We start from the raw sequence: 22,842 nt of genomic DNA, 5'->3' as shown, positions 1-22,842 counted from the left end.
CCAAAATAGAATTCTGACATCAAGAATTCCGTCTATAGTACATTTGAGTGCACCTGTCATTTTCTCAGTCTCTGTGTATGCATGGAGCAAGATATAGGCTCATGGATTTAAGAATGAGAGGATATCATGAGACAGCAATCTCCACCTACGGCCATACTACCTTGAAAGCGCCCGATCCCGTCAGATCTCGGAAGCTAAGCAGGGTGAGGCTTGATTAGTACTGGGTTGGGAGACTGCCTGGGAATACCAGGTGCTGTAGGGGTTTTTATTTTTCGCTTCCCTAATGAAAATATACATGGCATTCCTCGCAGCAAATGAAAATGTTTCATTTCTTGCTACTTTTTTCCCGGAGTGGCAAAGAAATATATTGTTTTTTCCTCTGAAAGTTCAACACAATGCAACCTTCCAAAATAGAATTCTGACATCAAGAATTCCGTCTATAGTATATTTGAGTGCACCTGTCATTTTCTCAGTCTCTGATTTAATTTCTCCATTTAAGGTAATTCTTCAAGAATGTATTTTTTTAACGGTCACAATAATACACTTATGCCTCCCATGTCATTTAGAAATATATCATACAGGCCTCAGAACACTCAACATGTTATATGGTGAGCTTGTGGCTCACAGAGTTGGGGTGTGCAGTGTTCAAGCTGATACTTGGAAGAGATAGTGAGTTCAAATCCAAACAGGAGGAGGTTGAATATAGGCACCTCTGAAATTTTTTACTACTTTTTTCCCGCAGTGGCAAAGAAATCTATCGTTTTTTCCTCTGAAAGTTCAACACAATGCAACCTTCCAAAATAGAATTCTGACATCAAGAATTCCGTCTATAGTACATTTGAGTGCACCTGTCATTTTCTCAGTCTCTGTGTATGCATGGAGCAAGATATAGGCTCATGGATTTAAGAATGAGAGGATATCATGAGACAGCAATCTCCACCTACGGCCATACTACCTTGACAGCGCCCGATCCCGTCAGATCTCGGAAGCTAAGCAGGGTGAGGCTTGATTAGTACTGGGTTGGGAGACTGCCTGGGAATACCAGGTGCTGTAGGGGTTTTTATTTTTCGCTTCCCTAATGAAAATATACATGGCATTCCTCGCAGCAAATGAAAATGTTTCATTTCTTGCTACTTTTTTCCCGCAGTGGCAAAGAAATATATCGTTTTTTCCTCTGAAAGTTCAACACAATGCAACCTTCCAAAATAGAATTCTGACATCAAGAATTCCGTCTATAGTACATTTGAGTGCACCTGTCATTTTCTCAGTCTCTGTGTATGCATGGAGCAAGATATAGGCTCATGGATTTAAGAATGAGAGGATATCATGAGACAGCAATCTCCACCTACGGCCATACTACCTTGAAAGCGCCCGATCCCGTCAGATCTCGGAAGCTAAGCAGGGTGAGGCTTGATTAGTACTGGGTTGGGAGACTGCCTGGGAATACCAGGTGCTGTGGGTGTTTTTATTTTTTGCTTCCCTAATGAAAATATACATGGCATTCCTTGCAGCAAATGAAAATGTTTCATTTTTTACTACTTTTTTCCCGCAGTGGCAAAGAAATCTATCGTTTTTTCCTCTGAAAGTTCAACACAATGCAACCTTCCAAAATAGAATTCTGACATCAAGAATTCCGTCTATAGTACATTTGAGTGCACCTGTCATTTTCTCAGTCTCTGTGTATGCATGGAGCAAGATATAGGCTCATGGATTTAAGAATGAGAGGATATCATGAGACAGCAATCTCCACCTACGGCCATACTACCTTGACAGCGCCCGATCCCGTCAGATCTCGGAAGCTAAGCAGGGTGAGGCTTGATTAGTACTGGGTTGGGAGACTGCCTGGGAATACCAGGTGCTGTAGGGGTTTTTATTTTTCGCTTCCCTAATGAAAATATACATGGCATTCCTCGCAGCAAATGAAAATGTTTCATTTCTTGCTACTTTTTTCCCGCAGTGGCAAAGAAATATATCGTTTTTTCCTCTGAAAGTTCAACACAATGCAACCTTCCAAAATAGAATTCTGACATCAAGAATTCCGTCTATAGTACATTTGAGTGCACCTGTCATTTTCTCAGTCTCTGTGTATGCATGGAGCAAGATATAGGCTCATGGATTTAAGAATGAGAGGATATCATGAGACAGCAATCTCCACCTACGGCCATACTACCTTGAAAGCGCCCGATCCCGTCAGAGCTCGGAAGCTAAGCAGGGTGAGGCTTGATTAGTACTGGGTTGGGAGACTGCCTGGGAATACCAGGTGCTGTGGGTGTTTTTATTTTTTGCTTCCCTAATGAAAATATACATGGCATTCCTTGCAGCAAATGAAAATGTTTCATTTTTTACTACTTTTTTCCCGCAGTGGCAAAGAAATATATCGTTTTTTCCTCAGAAAGTTCAACACAATGCAACCTTCCAAAATAGAATTCTGACATCAAGAATTCCGTCTATAGTACATTTGAGTGCACCTGTCATTTTCTCAGTCTCTGTGTATGCATGGAGCAAGATATAGGCTCATGGATTTAAGAATGAGAGGATATCATGAGACAGCAATCTCCACCTACGGCCATACTACCTTGAAAGCGCCCGATCCCGTCAGATCTTGGAAGCTAAGCAGGGTGAGGCTTGATTAGTACTGGGTTGGGAGACTGCCTGGGAATACCAGGTGCTGTAGGGGTTTTTATTTTTCGCTTCCCTAATGAAAATATACATGGCATTCCTCGCAGCAAATGAAAATGTTTCATTTCTTGCTACTTTTTTCCCGGAGTGGCAAAGAAATATATTGTTTTTTCCTCTGAAAGTTCAACACAATGCAACCTTCCAAAATAGAATTCTGACATCAAGAATTCCGTCTATAGTATATTTGAGTGCACCTGTCATTTTCTCAGTCTCTGATTTAATTTCTCCATTTAAGGTAATTCTTCAAGAAAGTATTTTTTTAACGGTCACAATAATACACTTATGCCTCCCATGTCATTTAGAAATATATCATACAGGCCTCAGAACACTCAGCATGTTATATGGTGAGCTTGTGGCTCACAGAGTTGGGGTGTGCAGTGTTCAAGCTGATACTTGGAAGAGATAGTGAGTTCAAATCCAAACAGGAGGAGGTTGAATATAGGCACCTCTGAAATTTTTTACTACTTTTTTCCCGCAGTGGCAAAGAAATCTATCGTTTTTTCCTCTGAAAGTTCAACACAATGCAACCTTCCAAAATAGAATTCTGACATCAAGAATTCCGTCTATAGTACATTTGAGTGCACCTGTCATTTTCTCAGTCTCTGTGTATGCATGGAGCAAGATATAGGCTCATGGATTTAAGAATGAGAGGATATCATGAGACAGCAATCTCCACCTACGGCCATACTACCTTGACAGCGCCCGATCCCGTCAGATCTCGGAAGCTAAGCAGGGTGAGGCTTGATTAGTACTGGGTTGGGAGACTGCCTGGGAATACCAGGTGCTGTAGGGGTTTTTATTTTTCGCTTCCCTAATGAAAATATACATGGCATTCCTCGCAGCAAATGAAAATGTTTCATTTCTTGCTACTTTTTTCCCGCAGTGGCAAAGAAATATATCGTTTTTTCCTCTGAAAGTTCAACACAATGCAACCTTCCAAAATAGAATTCTGACATCAAGAATTCCGTCTATAGTACATTTGAGTGCACCTGTCATTTTCTCAGTCTCTGTGTATGCATGGAGCAAGATATAGGCTCATGGATTTAAGAATGAGAGGATATCATGAGACAGCAATCTCCACCTACGGCCATACTACCTTGAAAGCGCCCGATCCCGTCAGATCTCGGAAGCTAAGCAGGGTGAGGCTTGATTAGTACTGGGTTGGGAGACTGCCTGGGAATACCAGGTGCTGTAGGGGTTTTTATTTTTCGCTTCCCTAATGAAAATATACATGGCATTCCTCGCAGCAAATGAAAATGTTTCATTTCTTGCTACTTTTTTCCCGGAGTGGCAAAGAAATATATTGTTTTTTCCTCTGAAAGTTCAACACAATGCAACCTTCCAAAATAGAATTCTGACATCAAGAATTCCGTCTATAGTATATTTGAGTGCACCTGTCATTTTCTCAGTCTCTGATTTAATTTCTCCATTTAAGGTAATTCTTCAAGAATGTATTTTTTTAACGGTCACAATAATACACTTATGCCTCCCATGTCATTTAGAAATATATCATACAGGCCTCAGAACACTCAACATGTTATATGGTGAGCTTGTGGCTCACAGAGTTGGGGTGTGCAGTGTTCAAGCTGATACTTGGAAGAGATAGTGAGTTCAAATCCAAACAGGAGGAGGTTGAATATAGGCACCTCTGAAATTTTTTACTACTTTTTTCCCGCAGTGGCAAAGAAATATATCGTTTTTTCCTCTGAAAGTTCAACACAATGCAACCTTCCAAAATAGAATTCTGACATCAAGAATTCCGTCTATAGTACATTTGAGTGCACCTGTCATTTTCTCAGTCTCTGTGTATGCATGGAGCAAGATATAGGCTCATGGATTTAAGAATGAGAGGATATCATGAGACAGCAATCTCCACCTACGGCCATACTACCTTGACAGCGCCCGATCCCGTCAGATCTCGGAAGCTAAGCAGGGTGAGGCTTGATTAGTACTGGGTTGGGAGACTGCCTGGGAATACCAGGTGCTGTAGGGGTTTTTATTTTTCGCTTCCCTAATGAAAATATACATGGCATTCCTCGCAGCAAATGAAAATGTTTCATTTCTTGCTACTTTTTTCCCGCAGTGGCAAAGAAATATATCGTTTTTTCCTCTGAAAGTTCAACACAATGCAACCTTCCAAAATAGAATTCTGACATCAAGAATTCCGTCTATAGTACATTTGAGTGCACCTGTCATTTTCTCAGTCTCTGTGTATGCATGGAGCAAGATATAGGCTCATGGATTTAAGAATGAGAGGATATCATGAGACAGCAATCTCCACCTACGGCCATACTACCTTGAAAGCGCCCGATCCCGTCAGATCTCGGAAGCTAAGCAGGGTGAGGCTTGATTAGTATTGGGTTGGGAGACTGCCTGGGAATACCAGGTGCTGTGGGTGTTTTTATTTTTTGCTTCCCTAATGAAAATATACATGGCATTCCTTGCAGCAAATGAAAATGTTTCATTTTTTACTACTTTTTTCCCGCAGTGGCAAAGAAATCTATCGTTTTTTCCTCTGAAAGTTCAACACAATGCAACCTTCCAAAATAGAATTCTGACATCAAGAATTCCGTCTATAGTACATTTGAGTGCACCTGTCATTTTCTCAGTCTCTGTGTATGCATGGAGCAAGATATAGGCTCATGGATTTAAGAATGAGAGGATATCATGAGACAGCAATCTCCACCTACGGCCATACTACCTTGAAAGCGCCCGATCCCGTCAGATCTCGGAAGCTAAGCAGGGTGAGGCTTGATTAGTACTGGGTTGGGAGACTGCCTGGGAATACCAGGTGCTGTAGGGGTTTTTATTTTTCGCTTCCCTAATGAAAATATACATGGCATTCCTCGCAGCAAATGAAAATGTTTCATTTCTTGCTACTTTTTTCCCGGAGTGGCAAAGAAATATATTGTTTTTTCCTCTGAAAGTTCAACACAATGCAACCTTCCAAAATAGAATTCTGACATCAAGAATTCCGTCTATAGTATATTTGAGTGCACCTGTCATTTTCTCAGTCTCTGATTTAATTTCTCCATTTAAGGTAATTCTTCAAGAATGTATTTTTTTAACGGTCACAATAATACACTTATGCCTCCCATGTCATTTAGAAATATATCATACAGGCCTCAGAACACTCAGCATGTTATATGGTGAGCTTGTGGCTCACAGAGTTGGGGTGTGCAGTGTTCAAGCTGATACTTGGAAGAGATAGTGAGTTCAAATCCAAACAGGAGGAGGTTGAATATAGGCACCTCTGAAATTTTTTACTACTTTTTTCCCGCAGTGGCAAAGAAATCTATCGTTTTTTCCTCTGAAAGTTCAACACAATGCAACCTTCCAAAATAGAATTCTGACATCAAGAATTCCGTCTATAGTACATTTGAGTGCACCTGTCATTTTCTCAGTCTCTGTGTATGCATGGAGCAAGATATAGGCTCATGGATTTAAGAATGAGAGGATATCATGAGACAGCAATCTCCACCTACGGCCATACTACCTTGACAGCGCCCGATCCCGTCAGATCTCGGAAGCTAAGCAGGGTGAGGCTTGATTAGTACTGGGTTGGGAGACTGCCTGGGAATACCAGGTGCTGTAGGGGTTTTTATTTTTCGCTTCCCTAATGAAAATATACATGGCATTCCTCGCAGCAAATGAAAATGTTTCATTTCTTGCTACTTTTTTCCCGCAGTGGCAAAGAAATATATCGTTTTTTCCTCTGAAAGTTCAACACAATGCAACCTTCCAAAATAGAATTCTGACATCAAGAATTCCGTCTATAGTACATTTGAGTGCACCTGTCATTTTCTCAGTCTCTGTGTATGCATGGAGCAAGATATAGGCTCATGGATTTAAGAATGAGAGGATATCATGAGACAGCAATCTCCACCTACGGCCATACTACCTTGAAAGCGCCCGATCCCGTCAGATCTCGGAAGCTAAGCAGGGTGAGGCTTGATTAGTACTGGGTTGGGAGACTGCCTGGGAATACCAGGTGCTGTAGGGGTTTTTATTTTTCGCTTCCCTAATGAAAATATACATGGCATTCCTCGCAGCAAATGAAAATGTTTCATTTCTTGCTACTTTTTTCCCGCAGTGGCAAAGAAATATATCGTTTTTTCCTCTGAAAGTTCAACACAATGCAACCTTCCAAAATAGAATTCTGACATCAAGAATTCCGTCTATAGTACATTTGAGTGCACCTGTCATTTTCTCAGTCTCTGTGTATGCATGGAGCAAGATATAGGCTCATGGATTTAAGAATGAGAGGATATCATGAGACAGCAATCTCCACCTACGGCCATACTACCTTGAAAGCGCCCGATCCCGTCAGATCTCGGAAGCTAAGCAGGGTGAGGCTTGATTAGTACTGGGTTGGGAGACTGCCTGGGAATACCAGGTGCTGTGGGTGTTTTTATTTTTTGCTTCCCTAATGAAAATATACATGGCATTCCTTGCAGCAAATGAAAATGTTTCATTTTTTACTACTTTTTTCCCGCAGTGGCAAAGAAATCTATCGTTTTTTCCTCTGAAAGTTCAACACAATGCAACCTTCCAAAATAGAATTCTGACATCAAGAATTCCGTCTATAGTACATTTGAGTGCACCTGTCATTTTCTCAGTCTCTGTGTATGCATGGAGCAAGATATAGGCTCATGGATTTAAGAATGAGAGGATATCATGAGACAGCAATCTCCACCTACGGCCATACTACCTTGAAAGCGCCCGATCCCGTCAGATCTCGGAAGCTAAGCAGGGTGAGGCTTGATTAGTACTGGGTTGGGAGACTGCCTGGGAATACCAGGTGCTGTAGGGGTTTTTATTTTTCGCTTCCCTAATGAAAATATACATGGCATTCCTCGCAGCAAATGAAAATGTTTCATTTCTTGCTACTTTTTTCCCGGAGTGGCAAAGAAATATATTGTTTTTTCCTCTGAAAGTTCAACACAATGCAACCTTCCAAAATAGAATTCTGACATCAAGAATTCCGTCTATAGTATATTTGAGTGCACCTGTCATTTTCTCAGTCTCTGATTTAATTTCTCCATTTAAGGTAATTCTTCAAGAATGTATTTTTTTAACGGTCACAATAATACACTTATGCCTCCCATGTCATTTAGAAATATATCATACAGGCCTCAGAACACTCAGCATGTTATATGGTGAGCTTGTGGCTCACAGAGTTGGGGTGTGCAGTGTTCAAGCTGATACTTGGAAGAGATAGTGAGTTCAAATCCAAACAGGAGGAGGTTGAATATAGGCACCTCTGAAATTTTTTACTACTTTTTTCCCGCAGTGGCAAAGAAATCTATCGTTTTTTCCTCTGAAAGTTCAACACAATGCAACCTTCCAAAATAGAATTCTGACATCAAGAATTCCGTCTATAGTACATTTGAGTGCACCTGTCATTTTCTCAGTCTCTGTGTATGCATGGAGCAAGATATAGGCTCATGGATTTAAGAATGAGAGGATATCATGAGACAGCAATCTCCACCTACGGCCATACTACCTTGACAGCGCCCGATCCCGTCAGATCTCGGAAGCTAAGCAGGGTGAGGCTTGATTAGTACTGGGTTGGGAGACTGCCTGGGAATACCAGGTGCTGTAGGGGTTTTTATTTTTCGCTTCCCTAATGAAAATATACATGGCATTCCTCGCAGCAAATGAAAATGTTTCATTTCTTGCTACTTTTTTCCCGCAGTGGCAAAGAAATATATCGTTTTTTCCTCTGAAAGTTCAACACAATGCAACCTTCCAAAATAGAATTCTGACATCAAGAATTCCGTCTATAGTACATTTGAGTGCACCTGTCATTTTCTCAGTCTCTGTGTATGCATGGAGCAAGATATAGGCTCATGGATTTAAGAATGAGAGGATATCATGAGACAGCAATCTCCACCTACGGCCATACTACCTTGAAAGCGCCCGATCCCGTCAGATCTCGGAAGCTAAGCAGGGTGAGGCTTGATTAGTACTGGGTTGGGAGACTGCCTGGGAATACCAGGTGCTGTAGGGGTTTTTATTTTTCGCTTCCCTAATGAAAATATACATGGCATTCCTCGCAGCAAATGAAAATGTTTCATTTCTTGCTACTTTTTTCCCGCAGTGGCAAAGAAATCTATCGTTTTTTCCTCTGAAAGTTCAACACAATGCAACCTTCCAAAATAGAATTCTGACATCAAGAATTCCGTCTATAGTACATTTGAGTGCACCTGTCATTTTCTCAGTCTCTGTGTATGCATGGAGCAAGATATAGGCTCATGGATTTAAGAATGAGAGGATATCATGAGACAGCAATCTCCACCTACGGCCATACTACCTTGACAGCGCCCGATCCCGTCAGATCTCGGAAGCTAAGCAGGGTGAGGCTTGATTAGTACTGGGTTGGGAGACTGCCTGGGAATACCAGGTGCTGTAGGGGTTTTTATTTTTCGCTTCCCTAATGAAAATATACATGGCATTCCTCGCAGCAAATGAAAATGTTTCATTTCTTGCTACTTTTTTCCCGCAGTGGCAAAGAAATATATCGTTTTTTCCTCTGAAAGTTCAACACAATGCAACCTTCCAAAATAGAATTCTGACATCAAGAATTCCGTCTATAGTATATTTGAGTGCACCTGTCATTTTCTCAGTCTCTGATTTAATTTCTCCATTTAAGGTAATTCTTCAAGAATGTATTTTTTTAACGGTCACAATAATACACTTATGCCTCCCATGTCATTTAGAAATATATCATACAGGCCTCAGAACACTCAGCATGTTATATGGTGAGCTTGTGGCTCACAGAGTTGGGGTGTGCAGTGTTCAAGCTGATACTTGGAAGAGATAGTGAGTTCAAATCCAAACAGGAGGAGGTTGAATATAGGCACCTCTGAAATTTTTTACTACTTTTTTCCCGCAGTGGCAAAGAAATCTATCGTTTTTTCCTCTGAAAGTTCAACACAATGCAACCTTCCAAAATAGAATTCTGACATCAAGAATTCCGTCTATAGTACATTTGAGTGCACCTGTCATTTTCTCAGTCTCTGTGTATGCATGGAGCAAGATATAGGCTCATGGATTTAAGAATGAGAGGATATCATGAGACAGCAATCTCCACCTACGGCCATACTACCTTGACAGCGCCCGATCCCGTCAGATCTCGGAAGCTAAGCAGGGTGAGGCTTGATTAGTACTGGGTTGGGAGACTGCCTGGGAATACCAGGTGCTGTAGGGGTTTTTATTTTTCGCTTCCCTAATGAAAATATACATGGCATTCCTCGCAGCAAATGAAAATGTTTCATTTCTTGCTACTTTTTTCCCGCAGTGGCAAAGAAATATATCGTTTTTTCCTCTGAAAGTTCAACACAATGCAACCTTCCAAAATAGAATTCTGACATCAAGAATTCCGTCTATAGTACATTTGAGTGCACCTGTCATTTTCTCAGTCTCTGTGTATGCATGGAGCAAGATATAGGCTCATGGATTTAAGAATGAGAGGATATCATGAGACAGCAATCTCCACCTACGGCCATACTACCTTGAAAGCGCCCGATCCCGTCAGATCTCGGAAGCTAAGCAGGGTGAGGCTTGATTAGTACTGGGTTGGGAGACTGCCTGGGAATACCAGGTGCTGTAGGGGTTTTTATTTTTCGCTTCCCTAATGAAAATATACATGGCATTCCTCGCAGCAAATGAAAATGTTTCATTTCTTGCTACTTTTTTCCCGCAGTGGCAAAGAAATCTATCGTTTTTTCCTCTGAAAGTTCAACACAATGCAACCTTCCAAAATAGAATTCTGACATCAAGAATTCCGTCTATAGTACATTTGAGTGCACCTGTCATTTTCTCAGTCTCTGTGTATGCATGGAGCAAGATATAGGCTCATGGATTTAAGAATGAGAGGATATCATGAGACAGCAATCTCCACCTACGGCCATACTACCTTGACAGCGCCCGATCCCGTCAGATCTCGGAAGCTAAGCAGGGTGAGGCTTGATTAGTACTGGGTTGGGAGACTGCCTGGGAATACCAGGTGCTGTAGGGGTTTTTATTTTTCGCTTCCCTAATGAAAATATACATGGCATTCCTCGCAGCAAATGAAAATGTTTCATTTCTTGCTACTTTTTTCCCGCAGTGGCAAAGAAATATATCGTTTTTTCCTCTGAAAGTTCAACACAATGCAACCTTCCAAAATAGAATTCTGACATCAAGAATTCCGTCTATAGTACATTTGAGTGCACCTGTCATTTTCTCAGTCTCTGTGTATGCATGGAGCAAGATATAGGCTCATGGATTTAAGAATGAGAGGATATCATGAGACAGCAATCTCCACCTACGGCCATACTACCTTGACAGCGCCCGATCCCGTCAGATCTCGGAAGCTAAGCAGGGTGAGGCTTGATTAGTACTGGGTTGGGAGACTGCCTGGGAATACCAGGTGCTGTAGGGGTTTTTATTTTTCGCTTCCCTAATGAAAATATACATGGCATTCCTCGCAGCAAATGAAAATGTTTCATTTCTTGCTACTTTTTTCCCGCAGTGGCAAAGAAATATATCGTTTTTTCCTCTGAAAGTTCAACACAATGCAACCTTCCAAAATAGAATTCTGACATCAAGAATTCCGTCTATAGTATATTTGAGTGCACCTGTCATTTTCTCAGTCTCTGATTTAATTTCTCCATTTAAGGTAATTCTTCAAGAATGTATTTTTTTAACGGTCACAATAATACACTTATGCCTCCCATGTCATTTAGAAATATATCATACAGGCCTCAGAACACTCAGCATGTTATATGGTGAGCTTGTGGCTCACAGAGTTGGGGTGTGCAGTGTTCAAGCTGATACTTGGAAGAGATAGTGAGTTCAAATCCAAACAGGAGGAGGTTGAATATAGGCACCTCTGAAATTTTTTACTACTTTTTTCCCGCAGTGGCAAAGAAATCTATCGTTTTTTCCTCTGAAAGTTCAACACAATGCAACCTTCCAAAATAGAATTCTGACATCAAGAATTCCGTCTATAGTACATTTGAGTGCACCTGTCATTTTCTCAGTCTCTGTGTATGCATGGAGCAAGATATAGGCTCATGGATTTAAGAATGAGAGGATATCATGAGACAGCAATCTCCACCTACGGCCATACTACCTTGACAGCGCCCGATCCCGTCAGATCTCGGAAGCTAAGCAGGGTGAGGCTTGATTAGTACTGGGTTGGGAGACTGCCTGGGAATACCAGGTGCTGTAGGGGTTTTTATTTTTCGCTTCCCTAATGAAAATATACATGGCATTCCTCGCAGCAAATGAAAATGTTTCATTTCTTGCTACTTTTTTCCCGGAGTGGCAAAGAAATATATTGTTTTTTCCTCTGAAAGTTCAACACAATGCAACCTTCCAAAATAGAATTCTGACATCAAGAATTCCGTCTATAGTATATTTGAGTGCACCTGTCATTTTCTCAGTCTCTGATTTAATTTCTCCATTTAAGGTAATTCTTCAAGAATGTATTTTTTTAACGGTCACAATAATACACTTATGCCTCCCATGTCATTTAGAAATATATCATACAGGCCTCAGAACACTCAGCATGTTATATGGTGAGCTTGTGGCTCACAGAGTTGGGGTGTGCAGTGTTCAAGCTGATACTTGGAAGAGATAGTGAGTTCAAATCCAAACAGGAGGAGGTTGAATATAGGCACCTCTGAAATTTTTTACTACTTTTTTCCCGCAGTGGCAAAGAAATCTATCGTTTTTTCCTCTGAAAGTTCAACACAATGCAACCTTCCAAAATAGAATTCTGACATCAAGAATTCCGTCTATAGTACATTTGAGTGCACCTGTCATTTTCTCAGTCTCTGTGTATGCATGGAGCAAGATATAGGCTCATGGATTTAAGAATGAGAGGATATCATGAGACAGCAATCTCCACCTACGGCCATACTACCTTGACAGCGCCCGATCCCGTCAGATCTCGGAAGCTAAGCAGGGTGAGGCTTGATTAGTACTGGGTTGGGAGACTGCCTGGGAATACCAGGTGCTGTAGGGGTTTTTATTTTTCGCTTCCCTAATGAAAATATACATGGCATTCCTCGCAGCAAATGAAAATGTTTCATTTCTTGCTACTTTTTTCCCGCAGTGGCAAAGAAATATATCGTTTTTTCCTCTGAAAGTTCAACACAATGCAACCTTCCAAAATAGAATTCTGACATCAAGAATTCCGTCTATAGTACATTTGAGTGCACCTGTCATTTTCTCAGTCTCTGTGTATGCATGGAGCAAGATATAGGCTCATGGATTTAAGAATGAGAGGATATCATGAGACAGCAATCTCCACCTACGGCCATACTACCTTGAAAGCGCCCGATCCCGTCAGATCTCGGAAGCTAAGCAGGGTGAGGCTTGATTAGTACTGGGTTGGGAGACTGCCTGGGAATACCAGGTGCTGTAGGGGTTTTTATTTTTCGCTTCCCTAATGAAAATATACATGGCATTCCTCGCAGCAAATGAAAATGTTTCATTTCTTGCTACTTTTTTCCCGCAGTGGCAAAGAAATCTATCGTTTTTTCCTCTGAAAGTTCAACACAATGCAACCTTCCAAAATAGAATTCTGACATCAAGAATTCCGTCTATAGTACATTTGAGTGCACCTGTCATTTTCTCAGTCTCTGTGTATGCATGGAGCAAGATATAGGCTCATGGATTTAAGAATGAGAGGATATCATGAGACAGCAATCTCCACCTACGGCCATACTACCTTGACAGCGCCCGATCCCGTCAGATCTCGGAAGCTAAGCAGGGTGAGGCTTGATTAGTACTGGGTTGGGAGACTGCCTGGGAATACCAGGTGCTGTAGGGGTTTTTATTTTTCGCTTCCCTAATGAAAATATACATGGCATTCCTCGCAGCAAATGAAAATGTTTCATTTCTTGCTACTTTTTTCCCGCAGTGGCAAAGAAATATATCGTTTTTTCCTCTGAAAGTTCAACACAATGCAACCTTCCAAAATAGAATTCTGACATCAAGAATTCCGTCTATAGTACATTTGAGTGCACCTGTCATTTTCTCAGTCTCTGTGTATGCATGGAGCAAGATATAGGCTCATGGATTTAAGAATGAGAGGATATCATGAGACAGCAATCTCCACCTACGGCCATACTACCTTGACAGCGCCCGATCCCGTCAGATCTCGGAAGCTAAGCAGGGTGAGGCTTGATTAGTACTGGGTTGGGAGACTGCCTGGGAATACCAGGTGCTGTAGGGGTTTTTATTTTTCGCTTCCCTAATGAAAATATACATGGCATTCCTCGCAGCAAATGAAAATGTTTCATTTCTTGCTACTTTTTTCCCGCAGTGGCAAAGAAATATATCGTTTTTTCCTCTGAAAGTTCAACACAATGCAACCTTCCAAAATAGAATTCTGACATCAAGAATTCCGTCTATAGTACATTTGAGTGCACCTGTCATTTTCTCAGTCTCTGTGTATGCATGGAGCAAGATATAGGCTCATGGATTTAAGAATGAGAGGATATCATGAGACAGCAATCTCCACCTACGGCCATACTACCTTGAAAGCGCCCGATCCCGTCAGATCTCGGAAGCTAAGCAGGGTGAGGCTTGATTAGTACTGGGTTGGGAGACTGCCTGGGAATACCAGGTGCTGTGGGTATTTTTATTTTTTGCTTCCCTAATGAAAATATACATGGCATTCCTTGCAGCAAATGAAAATGTTTCATTTTTTACTACTTTTTTCCCGCAGTGGCAAAGAAATATATCGTTTTTTCCTCAGAAAGTTCAACACAATGCAACCTTCCAAAATAGAATTCTGACATCAAGAATTCCGTCTATAGTACATTTGAGTGCACCTGTCATTTTCTCAGTCTCTGTGTATGCATGGAGCAAGATATAGGCTCATGGATTTAAGAATGAGAGGATATCATGAGACAGCAATCTCCACCTACGGCCATACTACCTTGACAGCGCCCGATCCCGTCAGATCTCGGAAGCTAAGCAGGGTGAGGCTTGATTAGTACTGGGTTGGGAGACTGCCTGGGAATACCAGGTGCTGTAGGGGTTTTTATTTTTCGCTTCCCTAATGAAAATATACATGGCATTCCTCGCAGCAAATGAAAATGTTTCATTTTTTACTACTTTTTTCCCGCAGTGGCAAAGAAATCTATCGTTTTTTCCTCTGAAAGTTCAACACAATGCAACCTTCCAAAATAGAATTCTGACATCAAGAATTCCGTCTATAGTACATTTGAGTGCACCTGTCATTTTCTCAGTCTCTGTGTATGCATGGAGCAAGATATAGGCTCATGGATTTAAGAATGAGAGGATATCATGAGACAGCAATCTCCACCTACGGCCATACTACCTTGACAGCGCCCGATCCCGTCAGATCTCGGAAGCTAAGCAGGGTGAGGCTTGATTAGTACTGGGTTGGGAGACTGCCTGGGAATACCAGGTGCTGTAGGGGTTTTTATTTTTCGCTTCCCTAATGAAAATATACATGGCATTCCTCGCAGCAAATGAAAATGTTTCATTTCTTGCTACTTTTTTCCCGCAGTGGCAAAGAAATATATCGTTTTTTCCTCTGAAAGTTCAACACAATGCAACCTTCCAAAATAGAATTCTGACATCAAGAATTCCGTCTATAGTACATTTGAGTGCACCTGTCATTTTCTCAGTCTCTGTGTATGCATGGAGCAAGATATAGGCTCATGGATTTAAGAATGAGAGGATATCATGAGACAGCAATCTCCACCTACGGCCATACTACCTTGAAAGCGCCCGATCCCGTCAGATCTCGGAAGCTAAGCAGGGTGAGGCTTGATTAGTACTGGGTTGGGAGACTGCCTGGGAATACCAGGTGCTGTAGGGGTTTTTATTTTTCGCTTCCCTAATGAAAATATACATGGCATTCCTCGCAGCAAATGAAAATGTTTCATTTCTTGCTACTTTTTTCCCGCAGTGGCAAAGAAATCTATCGTTTTTTCCTCTGAAAGTTCAACACAATGCAACCTTCCAAAATAGAATTCTGACATCAAGAATTCCGTCTATAGTACATTTGAGTGCACCTGTCATTTTCTCAGTCTCTGTGTATGCATGGAGCAAGATATAGGCTCATGGATTTAAGAATGAGAGGATATCATGAGACAGCAATCTCCACCTACGGCCATACTACCTTGACAGCGCCCGATCCCGTCAGATCTCGGAAGCTAAGCAGGGTGAGGCTTGATTAGTACTGGGTTGGGAGACTGCCTGGGAATACCAGGTGCTGTAGGGGTTTTTATTTTTCGCTTCCCTAATGAAAATATACATGGCATTCCTCGCAGCAAATGAAAATGTTTCATTTCTTGCTACTTTTTTCCCGCAGTGGCAAAGAAATATATCGTTTTTTCCTCTGAAAGTTCAACACAATGCAACCTTCCAAAATAGAATTCTGACATCAAGAATTCCGTCTATAGTACATTTGAGTGCACCTGTCATTTTCTCAGTCTCTGTGTATGCATGGAGCAAGATATAGGCTCATGGATTTAAGAATGAGAGGATATCATGAGACAGCAATCTCCACCTACGGCCATACTACCTTGACAGCGCCCGATCCCGTCAGATCTCGGAAGCTAAGCAGGGTGAGGCTTGATTAGTACTGGGTTGGGAGACTGCCTGGGAATACCAGGTGCTGTAGGGGTTTTTATTTTTCGCTTCCCTAATGAAAATATACATGGCATTCCTCGCAGCAAATGAAAATGTTTCATTTCTTGCTACTTTTTTCCCGCAGTGGCAAAGAAATATATCGTTTTTTCCTCTGAAAGTTCAACACAATGCAACCTTCCAAAATAGAATTCTGACATCAAGAATTCCGTCTATAGTACATTTGAGTGCACCTGTCATTTTCTCAGTCTCTGTGTATGCATGGAGCAAGATATAGGCTCATGGATTTAAGAATGAGAGGATATCATGAGACAGCAATCTCCACCTACGGCCATACTACCTTGAAAGCGCCCGATCCCGTCAGATCTCGGAAGCTAAGCAGGGTGAGGCTTGATTAGTACTGGGTTGGGAGACTGCCTGGGAATACCAGGTGCTGTGGGTATTTTTATTTTTTGCTTCCCTAATGAAAATATACATGGCATTCCTTGCAGCAAATGAAAATGTTTCATTTTTTACTACTTTTTTCCCGCAGTGGCAAAGAAATATATCGTTTTTTCCTCAGAAAGTTCAACACAATGCAACCTTCCAAAATAGAATTCTGACATCAAGAATTCCGTCTATAGTACATTTGAGTGCACCTGTCATTTTCTCAGTCTCTGTGTATGCATGGAGCAAGATATAGGCTCATGGATTTAAGAATGAGAGGATATCATGAGACAGCAATCTCCACCTACGGCCATACTACCTTGAAAGCGCCCGATCCCGTCAGATCTCGGAAGCTAAGCAGGGTGAGGCTTGATTAGTACTGGGTTGGGAGACTGCCTGGGAATACCAGGTGCTGTAGGGGTTTTTATTTTTCGCTTCCCTAATGAAAATATACATGGCATTCCTCGCAGCAAATGAAAATGTTTCATTTCTTGCTACTTTTTTCCCGGAGTGGCAAAGAAATATATTGTTTTTTCCTCTGAAAGTTCAACACAATGCAACCTTCCAAAATAGAATTTTGACATCAAGAATTCCGTCTATAGTATATTTGAGTGCACCTGTCATTTTCTCAGTCTCTGATTTAATTTCTCCATTTAAGGTAATTCTTCAAGAATGTATTTTTTTAACGGTCACAATAATACACTTATGCCTCCCATGTCATTTAGAAATATATCATACAGGCCTCAGAACACTCAGCATGTTATATGGTGAGCTTGTGGCTCACAGAGTTGGGGTGTGCAGTGTTCAAGCTGATACTTGGAAGAGATAGTGAGTTCAAATCCAAACAGGAGGAGGTTGAATATAGGCACCTCTGAAATTTTTTACTACTTTTTTCCCGCAGTGGCAAAGAAATCTATCGTTTTTTCCTCTGAAAGTTCAACACAATGCAACCTTCCAAAATAGAATTCTGACATCAAGAATTCCGTCTATAGTACATTTGAGTGCACCTGTCATTTTCTCAGTCTCTGTGTATGCATGGAGCAAGATATAGGCTCATGGATTTAAGAATGAGAGGATATCATGAGACAGCAATCTCCACCTACGGCCATACTACCTTGACAGCGCCCGATCCCGTCAGATCTCGGAAGCTAAGCAGGGTGAGGCTTGATTAGTACTGGGTTGGGAGACTGCCTGGGAATACCAGGTGCTGTAGGGGTTTTTATTTTTCGCTTCCCTAATGAAAATATACATGGCATTCCTCGCAGCAAATGAAAATGTTTCAATTCTTGCTACTTTTTTCCCGCAGTGGCAAAGAAATATATCGTTTTTTCCTCTGAAAGTTCAACACAATGCAACCTTCCAAAATAGAATTCTGACATCAAGAATTCCGTCTATAGTACATTTGAGTGCACCTGTCATTTTCTCAGTCTCTGTGTATGCATGGAGCAAGATATAGGCTCATGGATTTAAGAATGAGAGGATATCATGAGACAGCAATCTCCACCTACGGCCATACTACCTTGACAGCGCCCGATCCCGTCAGATCTCGGAAGCTAAGCAGGGTGAGGCTTGATTAGTACTGGGTTGGGAGACTGCCTGGGAATACCAGGTGCTGTAGGGGTTTTTATTTTTCGCTTCCCTAATGAAAATATACATGGCATTCCTCGCAGCAAATGAAAATGTTTCATTTCTTGCTACTTTTTTCCCGCAGTGGCAAAGAAATATATCGTTTTTTCCTCTGAAAGTTCAACACAATGCAACCTTCCAAAATAGAATTCTGACATCAAGAATTCCGTCTATAGTACATTTGAGTGCACCTGTCATTTTCTCAGTCTCTGTGTATGCATGGAGCAAGATATAGGCTCATGGATTTAAGAATGAGAGGATATCATGAGACAGCAATCTCCACCTACGGCCATACTACCTTGACAGCGCCCGATCCCGTCAGATCTCGGAAGCTAAGCAGGGTGAGGCTTGATTAGTACTGGGTTGGGAGACTGCCTGGGAATACCAGGTGCTGTAGGGGTTTTTATTTTTCGCTTCCCTAATGAAAATATACATGGCATTCCTCGCAGCAAATGAAAATGTTTCATTTCTTGCTACTTTTTTCCCGCAGTGGCAAAGAAATATATCGTTTTTTCCTCTGAAAGTTCAACACAATGCAACCTTCCAAAATAGAATTCTGACATCAAGAATTCCGTCTATAGTACATTTGAGTGCACCTGTCATTTTCTCAGTCTCTGTGTATGCATGGAGCAAGATATAGGCTCATGGATTTAAGAATGAGAGGATATCATGAGACAGCAATCTCCACCTATGGCCATACTACCTTGAAAGCGCCCGATCCCGTCAGATCTCGGAAGCTAAGCAGGGTGAGGCTTGATTAGTACTGGGTTGGGAGACTGCCTGGGAATACCAGGTGCTGTGGGTGTTTTTATTTTTTGCTTCCCTAATGAAAATATACATGGCATTCCTTGCAGCAAATGAAAATGTTTAATTTTTTACTACTTTTTTCCCGCAGTGGCAAAGAAATATATCGTTTTTTCCTCAGAAAGTTCAACACAATGCAACCTTCCAAAATAGAATTCTGACATCAAGAATTCCGTCTATAGTACATTTGAGTGCACCTGTCATTTTCTCAGTCTCTGTGTATGCATGGAGCAAGATATAGGCTCATGGATTTAAGAATGAGAGGATATCATGAGACAGCAATCTCCACCTACGGCCATACTACCTTGAAAGCGCCCGATCCCGTCAGATCTCGGAAGCTAAGCAGGGTGAGGCTTGATTAGTCCTGGGATGGGAGACTGCCTGGGAATACCAGGTGCTGTAGGGGTTTTTATTTTTCGCTTCCCTAATGAAAATATACATGGCATTCCTCGCAGCAAATGAAAATGTTTCATTTCTTGCTACTTTTTTCCCGGAGTGGCAAAGAAATATATTGTTTTTTCCTCTGAAAGTTCAACACAATGCAACCTTCCAAAATAGAATTCTGACATCAAGAATTCCGTCTATAGTATATTTGAGTGCACCTGTCATTTTCTCAGTCTCTGATTTAATTTCTCCATTTAAGGTAATTCTTCAAGAATGTATTTTTTTAACGGTCACAATAATACACTTATGCCTCCCATGTCATTTAGAAATATATCATACAGGCCTCAGAACACTCAGCATGTTATATGGTGAGCTTGTGGCTCACAGAGTTGGGGTGTGCAGTGTTCAAGCTGATACTTGGAAGAGATAGTGAGTTCAAATCCAAACAGGAGGAGGTTGAATATAGGCACCTCTGAAATTTTTTACTACTTTTTTCCCGCAGTGGCAAAGAAATCTATCGTTTTTTCCTCTGAAAGTTCAACACAATGCAACCTTCCAAAATAGAATTCTGACATCAAGAATTCCGTCTATAGTACATTTGAGTGCACCTGTCATTTTCTCAGTCTCTGTGTATGCATGGAGCAAGATATAGGCTCATGGATTTAAGAATGAGAGGATATCATGAGACAGCAATCTCCACCTACGGCCATACTACCTTGACAGCGCCCGATCCCGTCAGATCTCGGAAGCTAAGCAGGGTGAGGCTTGATTAGTACTGGGTTGGGAGACTGCCTGGGAATACCAGGTGCTGTAGGGGTTTTTATTTTTCGCTTCCCTAATGAAAATATACATGGCATTCCTCGCAGCAAATGAAAATGTTTCATTTCTTGCTACTTTTTTCCCGCAGTGGCAAAGAAATATATCGTTTTTTCCTCTGAAAGTTCAACACAATGCAACCTTCCAAAATAGAATTCTGACATCAAGAATTCCGTCTATAGTACATTTGAGTGCACCTGTCATTTTCTCAGTCTCTGTGTATGCATGGAGCAAGATATAGGCTCATGGATTTAAGAATGAGAGGATATCATGAGACAGCAATCTCCACCTACGGCCATACTACCTTGAAAGCGCCCGATCCCGTCAGATCTCGGAAGCTAAGCAGGGTGAGGCTTGATTAGTACTGGGTTGGGAGACTGCCTGGGAATACCAGGTGCTGTAGGGGTTTTTATTTTTCGCTTCCCTAATGAAAATATACATGGCATTCCTCGCAGCAAATGAAAATGTTTCATTTCTTGCTACTTTTTTCCCGCAGTGGCAAAGAAATCTATCGTTTTTTCCTCTGAAAGTTCAACACAATGCAACCTTCCAAAATAGAATTCTGACATCAAGAATTCCGTCTATAGTACATTTGAGTGCACCTGTCATTTTCTCAGTCTCTGTGTATGCATGGAGCAAGATATAGGCTCATGGATTTAAGAATGAGAGGATATCATGAGACAGCAATCTCCACCTACGGCCATACTACCTTGACAGCGCCCGATCCCGTCAGATCTCGGAAGCTAAGCAGGGTGAGGCTTGATTAGTACTGGGTTGGGAGACTGCCTGGGAATACCAGGTGCTGTAGGGGTTTTTATTTTTCGCTTCCCTAATGAAAATATACATGGCATTCCTCGCAGCAAATGAAAATGTTTCATTTCTTGCTACTTTTTTCCCGCAGTGGCAAAGAAATATATCGTTTTTTCCTCTGAAAGTTCAACACAATGCAACCTTCCAAAATAGAATTCTGACATCAAGAATTCCGTCTATAGTACATTTGAGTGCACCTGTCATTTTCTCAGTCTCTGTGTATGCATGGAGCAAGATATAGGCTCATGGATTTAAGAATGAGAGGATATCATGAGACAGCAATCTCCACCTACGGCCATACTACCTTGAAAGTGCCCGATCCCGTCAGATCTCGGAAGCTAAGCAGGGTGAGGCTTGATTAGTACTGGGTTGGGAGACTGCCTGGGAATACCAGGTGCTGTAGGGGTTTTTATTTTTCGCTTCCCTAATGAAAATATACATGGCATTCCTCGCAGCAAATGAAAATGTTTCATTTCTTGCTACTTTTTTCCCGGAGTGGCAAAGAAATATATTGTTTTTTCCTCTGAAAGTTCAACACAATGCAACCTTCCAAAATAGAATTCTGACATCAAGAATTCCGTCTATAGTATATTTGAGTGCACCTGTCATTTTCTCAGTCTCTGATTTAATTTCTCCATTTAAGGTAATTCTTCAAGAATGTATTTTTTTAACGGTCACAATAATACACTTATGCCTCCCATGTCATTTAGAAATATATCATACAGGCCTCAGAACACTCAGCATGTTATATGGTGAGCTTGTGGCTCACAGAGTTGGGGTGTGCAGTGTTCAAGCTGATACTTGGAAGAGATAGTGAGTTCAAATCCAAACAGGAGGAGGTTGAATATAGGCACCTCTGAAATTTTTTACTACTTTTTTCCCGCAGTGGCAAAGAAATCTATCGTTTTTTCCTCTGAAAGTTCAACACAATGCAACCTTCCAAAATAGAATTCTGACATCAAGAATTCCGTCTATAGTACATTTGAGTGCACCTGTCATTTTCTCAGTCTCTGTGTATGCATGGAGCAAGATATAGGCTCATGGATTTAAGAATGAGAGGATATCATGAGACAGCAATCTCCACCTACGGCCATACTACCTTGAAAGCGCCCGATCCCGTCAGATCTCGGAAGCTAAGCAGGGTGAGGCTTGATTAGTACTGGGTTGGGAGACTGCCTGGGAATACCAGGTGCTGTAGGGGTTTTTATTTTTCGCTTCCCTAATGAAAATATACATGGCATTCCTCGCAGCAAATGAAAATGTTTCATTTCTTGCTACTTTTTTCCCGGAGTGGCAAAGAAATATATTGTTTTTTCCTCTGAAAGTTCAACACAATGCAACCTTCCAAAATAGAATTCTGACATCAAGAATTCCGTCTATAGTATATTTGAGTGCACCTGTCATTTTCTCAGTCTCTGATTTAATTTCTCCATTTAAGGTAATTCTTCAAGAATGTATTTTTTTAACGGTCACAATAATACACTTATGCCTCCCATGTCATTTAGAAATATATCATACAGGCCTCAGAACACTCAGCATGTTATATGGTGAGCTTGTGGCTCACAGAGTTGGGGTGTGCAGTGTTCAAGCTGATACTTGGAAGAGATAGTGAGTTCAATTCCAAACAGGAGGAGGTTGAATATAGGCACCTCTGAAATTTTTTACTACTTT

General features: G+C 41.3%; 45 non-coding genes across 45 annotated transcripts; all 45 read left to right on the top strand.

Annotated features, from left to right (window-relative positions):
- Positions 1-143: 143 nt before the first annotated feature.
- LOC142484563 (5S ribosomal RNA) lies at positions 144-262 on the top strand. Its single transcript, XR_012798017.1, has one exon. It is a non-coding gene; the product is annotated as a 5S ribosomal RNA (ribosomal RNA).
- Positions 263-938: 676 nt separating this feature from the next.
- Positions 939-1,057, top strand: LOC142484074 (5S ribosomal RNA). Its single transcript, XR_012797577.1, has one exon. It is a non-coding gene; the product is annotated as a 5S ribosomal RNA (ribosomal RNA).
- Positions 1,058-1,343: 286 nt separating this feature from the next.
- Positions 1,344-1,462, top strand: LOC142484148 (5S ribosomal RNA). Its single transcript, XR_012797648.1, has one exon. It is a non-coding gene; the product is annotated as a 5S ribosomal RNA (ribosomal RNA).
- Positions 1,463-1,748: 286 nt separating this feature from the next.
- Positions 1,749-1,867, top strand: LOC142484073 (5S ribosomal RNA). The gene has a single exon (XR_012797576.1). It is a non-coding gene; the product is annotated as a 5S ribosomal RNA (ribosomal RNA).
- A 286-nt stretch (positions 1,868-2,153) lies between these two features.
- On the top strand, positions 2,154-2,272 carry LOC142484629 (5S ribosomal RNA). Its single transcript, XR_012798081.1, has one exon. It is a non-coding gene; the product is annotated as a 5S ribosomal RNA (ribosomal RNA).
- Positions 2,273-2,558: 286 nt separating this feature from the next.
- Positions 2,559-2,677, top strand: LOC142484198 (5S ribosomal RNA). Its single transcript, XR_012797696.1, has one exon. It is a non-coding gene; the product is annotated as a 5S ribosomal RNA (ribosomal RNA).
- A 676-nt stretch (positions 2,678-3,353) lies between these two features.
- On the top strand, positions 3,354-3,472 carry LOC142484072 (5S ribosomal RNA). The gene has a single exon (XR_012797575.1). It is a non-coding gene; the product is annotated as a 5S ribosomal RNA (ribosomal RNA).
- A 286-nt stretch (positions 3,473-3,758) lies between these two features.
- LOC142484562 (5S ribosomal RNA) lies at positions 3,759-3,877 on the top strand. The gene has a single exon (XR_012798016.1). It is a non-coding gene; the product is annotated as a 5S ribosomal RNA (ribosomal RNA).
- A 676-nt stretch (positions 3,878-4,553) lies between these two features.
- On the top strand, positions 4,554-4,672 carry LOC142484071 (5S ribosomal RNA). Its single transcript, XR_012797574.1, has one exon. It is a non-coding gene; the product is annotated as a 5S ribosomal RNA (ribosomal RNA).
- Positions 4,673-4,958: 286 nt separating this feature from the next.
- Positions 4,959-5,077, top strand: LOC142484150 (5S ribosomal RNA). The gene has a single exon (XR_012797650.1). It is a non-coding gene; the product is annotated as a 5S ribosomal RNA (ribosomal RNA).
- Positions 5,078-5,363: 286 nt separating this feature from the next.
- Positions 5,364-5,482, top strand: LOC142484560 (5S ribosomal RNA). Its single transcript, XR_012798014.1, has one exon. It is a non-coding gene; the product is annotated as a 5S ribosomal RNA (ribosomal RNA).
- Positions 5,483-6,158: 676 nt separating this feature from the next.
- LOC142484070 (5S ribosomal RNA) lies at positions 6,159-6,277 on the top strand. The gene has a single exon (XR_012797573.1). It is a non-coding gene; the product is annotated as a 5S ribosomal RNA (ribosomal RNA).
- Positions 6,278-6,563: 286 nt separating this feature from the next.
- Positions 6,564-6,682, top strand: LOC142484559 (5S ribosomal RNA). The gene has a single exon (XR_012798013.1). It is a non-coding gene; the product is annotated as a 5S ribosomal RNA (ribosomal RNA).
- A 286-nt stretch (positions 6,683-6,968) lies between these two features.
- On the top strand, positions 6,969-7,087 carry LOC142484136 (5S ribosomal RNA). The gene has a single exon (XR_012797637.1). It is a non-coding gene; the product is annotated as a 5S ribosomal RNA (ribosomal RNA).
- A 286-nt stretch (positions 7,088-7,373) lies between these two features.
- On the top strand, positions 7,374-7,492 carry LOC142484558 (5S ribosomal RNA). The gene has a single exon (XR_012798012.1). It is a non-coding gene; the product is annotated as a 5S ribosomal RNA (ribosomal RNA).
- Positions 7,493-8,168: 676 nt separating this feature from the next.
- On the top strand, positions 8,169-8,287 carry LOC142484069 (5S ribosomal RNA). Its single transcript, XR_012797572.1, has one exon. It is a non-coding gene; the product is annotated as a 5S ribosomal RNA (ribosomal RNA).
- A 286-nt stretch (positions 8,288-8,573) lies between these two features.
- On the top strand, positions 8,574-8,692 carry LOC142484557 (5S ribosomal RNA). The gene has a single exon (XR_012798011.1). It is a non-coding gene; the product is annotated as a 5S ribosomal RNA (ribosomal RNA).
- A 286-nt stretch (positions 8,693-8,978) lies between these two features.
- Positions 8,979-9,097, top strand: LOC142484067 (5S ribosomal RNA). The gene has a single exon (XR_012797571.1). It is a non-coding gene; the product is annotated as a 5S ribosomal RNA (ribosomal RNA).
- Positions 9,098-9,773: 676 nt separating this feature from the next.
- Positions 9,774-9,892, top strand: LOC142484065 (5S ribosomal RNA). Its single transcript, XR_012797569.1, has one exon. It is a non-coding gene; the product is annotated as a 5S ribosomal RNA (ribosomal RNA).
- A 286-nt stretch (positions 9,893-10,178) lies between these two features.
- On the top strand, positions 10,179-10,297 carry LOC142484556 (5S ribosomal RNA). The gene has a single exon (XR_012798010.1). It is a non-coding gene; the product is annotated as a 5S ribosomal RNA (ribosomal RNA).
- A 286-nt stretch (positions 10,298-10,583) lies between these two features.
- LOC142484064 (5S ribosomal RNA) lies at positions 10,584-10,702 on the top strand. The gene has a single exon (XR_012797568.1). It is a non-coding gene; the product is annotated as a 5S ribosomal RNA (ribosomal RNA).
- A 286-nt stretch (positions 10,703-10,988) lies between these two features.
- On the top strand, positions 10,989-11,107 carry LOC142484063 (5S ribosomal RNA). The gene has a single exon (XR_012797567.1). It is a non-coding gene; the product is annotated as a 5S ribosomal RNA (ribosomal RNA).
- A 676-nt stretch (positions 11,108-11,783) lies between these two features.
- LOC142484062 (5S ribosomal RNA) lies at positions 11,784-11,902 on the top strand. The gene has a single exon (XR_012797566.1). It is a non-coding gene; the product is annotated as a 5S ribosomal RNA (ribosomal RNA).
- Positions 11,903-12,578: 676 nt separating this feature from the next.
- LOC142484061 (5S ribosomal RNA) lies at positions 12,579-12,697 on the top strand. Its single transcript, XR_012797565.1, has one exon. It is a non-coding gene; the product is annotated as a 5S ribosomal RNA (ribosomal RNA).
- A 286-nt stretch (positions 12,698-12,983) lies between these two features.
- Positions 12,984-13,102, top strand: LOC142484554 (5S ribosomal RNA). The gene has a single exon (XR_012798008.1). It is a non-coding gene; the product is annotated as a 5S ribosomal RNA (ribosomal RNA).
- Positions 13,103-13,388: 286 nt separating this feature from the next.
- LOC142484060 (5S ribosomal RNA) lies at positions 13,389-13,507 on the top strand. The gene has a single exon (XR_012797564.1). It is a non-coding gene; the product is annotated as a 5S ribosomal RNA (ribosomal RNA).
- A 286-nt stretch (positions 13,508-13,793) lies between these two features.
- On the top strand, positions 13,794-13,912 carry LOC142484059 (5S ribosomal RNA). Its single transcript, XR_012797563.1, has one exon. It is a non-coding gene; the product is annotated as a 5S ribosomal RNA (ribosomal RNA).
- A 286-nt stretch (positions 13,913-14,198) lies between these two features.
- Positions 14,199-14,317, top strand: LOC142484097 (5S ribosomal RNA). The gene has a single exon (XR_012797598.1). It is a non-coding gene; the product is annotated as a 5S ribosomal RNA (ribosomal RNA).
- A 286-nt stretch (positions 14,318-14,603) lies between these two features.
- On the top strand, positions 14,604-14,722 carry LOC142484058 (5S ribosomal RNA). Its single transcript, XR_012797562.1, has one exon. It is a non-coding gene; the product is annotated as a 5S ribosomal RNA (ribosomal RNA).
- Positions 14,723-15,008: 286 nt separating this feature from the next.
- LOC142484057 (5S ribosomal RNA) lies at positions 15,009-15,127 on the top strand. Its single transcript, XR_012797561.1, has one exon. It is a non-coding gene; the product is annotated as a 5S ribosomal RNA (ribosomal RNA).
- Positions 15,128-15,413: 286 nt separating this feature from the next.
- LOC142484553 (5S ribosomal RNA) lies at positions 15,414-15,532 on the top strand. The gene has a single exon (XR_012798007.1). It is a non-coding gene; the product is annotated as a 5S ribosomal RNA (ribosomal RNA).
- Positions 15,533-15,818: 286 nt separating this feature from the next.
- Positions 15,819-15,937, top strand: LOC142484056 (5S ribosomal RNA). The gene has a single exon (XR_012797560.1). It is a non-coding gene; the product is annotated as a 5S ribosomal RNA (ribosomal RNA).
- A 286-nt stretch (positions 15,938-16,223) lies between these two features.
- Positions 16,224-16,342, top strand: LOC142484054 (5S ribosomal RNA). Its single transcript, XR_012797558.1, has one exon. It is a non-coding gene; the product is annotated as a 5S ribosomal RNA (ribosomal RNA).
- Positions 16,343-16,628: 286 nt separating this feature from the next.
- On the top strand, positions 16,629-16,747 carry LOC142484785 (5S ribosomal RNA). The gene has a single exon (XR_012798239.1). It is a non-coding gene; the product is annotated as a 5S ribosomal RNA (ribosomal RNA).
- Positions 16,748-17,033: 286 nt separating this feature from the next.
- Positions 17,034-17,152, top strand: LOC142484552 (5S ribosomal RNA). Its single transcript, XR_012798006.1, has one exon. It is a non-coding gene; the product is annotated as a 5S ribosomal RNA (ribosomal RNA).
- A 676-nt stretch (positions 17,153-17,828) lies between these two features.
- LOC142484053 (5S ribosomal RNA) lies at positions 17,829-17,947 on the top strand. Its single transcript, XR_012797557.1, has one exon. It is a non-coding gene; the product is annotated as a 5S ribosomal RNA (ribosomal RNA).
- Positions 17,948-18,233: 286 nt separating this feature from the next.
- LOC142484052 (5S ribosomal RNA) lies at positions 18,234-18,352 on the top strand. The gene has a single exon (XR_012797556.1). It is a non-coding gene; the product is annotated as a 5S ribosomal RNA (ribosomal RNA).
- Positions 18,353-18,638: 286 nt separating this feature from the next.
- LOC142484051 (5S ribosomal RNA) lies at positions 18,639-18,757 on the top strand. The gene has a single exon (XR_012797555.1). It is a non-coding gene; the product is annotated as a 5S ribosomal RNA (ribosomal RNA).
- A 286-nt stretch (positions 18,758-19,043) lies between these two features.
- Positions 19,044-19,162, top strand: LOC142484624 (5S ribosomal RNA). Its single transcript, XR_012798075.1, has one exon. It is a non-coding gene; the product is annotated as a 5S ribosomal RNA (ribosomal RNA).
- A 286-nt stretch (positions 19,163-19,448) lies between these two features.
- On the top strand, positions 19,449-19,567 carry LOC142484191 (5S ribosomal RNA). The gene has a single exon (XR_012797689.1). It is a non-coding gene; the product is annotated as a 5S ribosomal RNA (ribosomal RNA).
- A 676-nt stretch (positions 19,568-20,243) lies between these two features.
- Positions 20,244-20,362, top strand: LOC142484050 (5S ribosomal RNA). The gene has a single exon (XR_012797554.1). It is a non-coding gene; the product is annotated as a 5S ribosomal RNA (ribosomal RNA).
- A 286-nt stretch (positions 20,363-20,648) lies between these two features.
- Positions 20,649-20,767, top strand: LOC142484551 (5S ribosomal RNA). The gene has a single exon (XR_012798005.1). It is a non-coding gene; the product is annotated as a 5S ribosomal RNA (ribosomal RNA).
- Positions 20,768-21,053: 286 nt separating this feature from the next.
- LOC142484049 (5S ribosomal RNA) lies at positions 21,054-21,172 on the top strand. The gene has a single exon (XR_012797553.1). It is a non-coding gene; the product is annotated as a 5S ribosomal RNA (ribosomal RNA).
- Positions 21,173-21,458: 286 nt separating this feature from the next.
- Positions 21,459-21,577, top strand: LOC142484158 (5S ribosomal RNA). The gene has a single exon (XR_012797657.1). It is a non-coding gene; the product is annotated as a 5S ribosomal RNA (ribosomal RNA).
- A 676-nt stretch (positions 21,578-22,253) lies between these two features.
- LOC142484550 (5S ribosomal RNA) lies at positions 22,254-22,372 on the top strand. The gene has a single exon (XR_012798004.1). It is a non-coding gene; the product is annotated as a 5S ribosomal RNA (ribosomal RNA).
- The last annotated feature ends 470 nt before the right edge of the window (positions 22,373-22,842 follow it).

This window comes from Ascaphus truei, unplaced genomic scaffold, assembly GCF_040206685.1.
Source record: "Ascaphus truei isolate aAscTru1 unplaced genomic scaffold, aAscTru1.hap1 HAP1_SCAFFOLD_435, whole genome shotgun sequence".
Lineage (NCBI taxonomy): Eukaryota > Metazoa > Chordata > Amphibia > Anura > Ascaphidae > Ascaphus > Ascaphus truei.
The sequence above is the reverse complement of the archived record's forward strand: the minus strand, read 5'-3'. Positions and strand labels throughout refer to the sequence as shown.